Here is a 1775-nt window from a genome sequence, read left to right as displayed (position 1 = left end):
TGTCACTGGTAAACCTGAAACAGATTTCATAAAAATTTGCAAATGGTTGGCCAATGTTTTATCCCTAACCAAATCCATCCCAGGTTTGCTGGACCAGCCAGGTTCTTCCATAATATTGTATCTTCTCCAGTCTTTAATAGATCAGGGGCCCACTCTGTCATGAGGGACGCAAAATTAAACAGTCAGTAAATAATAAATATGTTTTGAAGAGACAATTTCAAATCTTTATTAACAAACGGAGGCAGTTTATTGAAGGGAAGTGTTTTTATTGTTCCCCATTCTGTAGAAATATATTGCTTTAGACCTAGAATCAAGCAAAAAAGTGTACAGGGCCAGGGTACCAGAGTTTTTATTATTTACTTTCTACATAAACCATGTAAAACTTTGTTGCCCTTTTTTTACCAAGCACCAGAGTATTTGAAGTGACATCAGCAATATATAATCATCAAAACAAAAGGTGTTAGTCTTTGTTTGTTTTCTTAGAAAGCAACCATAGCCTGAGTGGAAAAGAATGTCCAATGGCGGAATGCTTTATAGAAGGACCCCTTAACTCTCTGTGATCTCTCTGCAGAGGTCCAATCCATTAATAAACAAAGATGACATTCACTGCTGATTGGAGACCTAGAAGGAAGCATGTCAAGACATTTGCAGAGAGTCTCCTGCTTCTATACAGAGAGCAGAGGGTCTTTGCAGACTGCTGACACGCTTTTCTATTTGGTCTGTGGTTAATATTGACAGAAAATAAAATTTAGGGCTTTGCATTCTTCTTTACTACACATGAATGTATTTAACTGCTTTTCAGTTTAGTTGTGCTTTAACTCATTTTTTTTATTCTTTGAGCTGATTATACTTGTGCTGTAACACCTTTTTGTGTATTCCTTGAGCTGATCTGTATCACTGTCTGTATTAGTCTGTCATTTGCAATCCTTTTTTAATGTACAACGCTGCGTAATATGTTGGAGCTATATAAATCCTGTTTAATAATAATAATAACTGGAAAGGGGAAGAGGTATCAAGACAAGTCAACAATACAGATCCCATAATTCCATCATGACAGACCACCTGGGCTGATGAAAATACATTGCACCCCATTTGCCCTCAATGCTGCTTTCCTGGGAGTCATGCTGAATAAATGGCTTTAAGACGTCATCATCATCTTCACACATACATGTTGTAAGTTGGCAGCTCAGACATGTAAAGGTAAGATTAACATTCTCAGAAGGCAAACAGCAACAGAATAATACCCCAGCATTTTTCTTCTTGAAGCTGAACCCAGGCAGATACAAGAAAAGGGCAGCCTTGCATTTACAAATTAAATTAAAATTATCATTATTGTCATTATTAATGTTATGTCATTATTAAAATGTATATGATTTTACAAGCAAGCAAAATAAAAACCTGAAAGTCTATTTAATGTACAGCACTGTGTAGTATGTTGGCGCTATATAAATCCTGTAGAATAATAATATTAATATTATAGTCCAAAGGAAGAAGGCCTTTGCCCTGAAATGCATTGCCACTGTAATCACAGCAATGGACTCCAAAGCATATATAAGATTATGTTTTTTACCACTTCATCTTAGGTCTGTGCAGTCTCTTTTGATTCATGGGGCCTTAGTTATTAAAGCTCTCCAAGGCTGGAGAAGATACACATTCATCAGTGAAGAAGGTGATCTAGCAAACCTGGAATGGATCTAGTCCAGGATTCAATTAGTTGCTACATGACCCAGTGGTTAAATCAAATTACCAAAAAAATAACATCCATATCAAGCATA

This window comes from Pyxicephalus adspersus, chromosome 8, assembly GCF_032062135.1.
Source record: "Pyxicephalus adspersus chromosome 8, UCB_Pads_2.0, whole genome shotgun sequence".
NCBI classification, from domain to species: domain Eukaryota; kingdom Metazoa; phylum Chordata; class Amphibia; order Anura; family Pyxicephalidae; genus Pyxicephalus; species Pyxicephalus adspersus.
Note: the sequence above shows the minus strand (reverse complement) of the source record.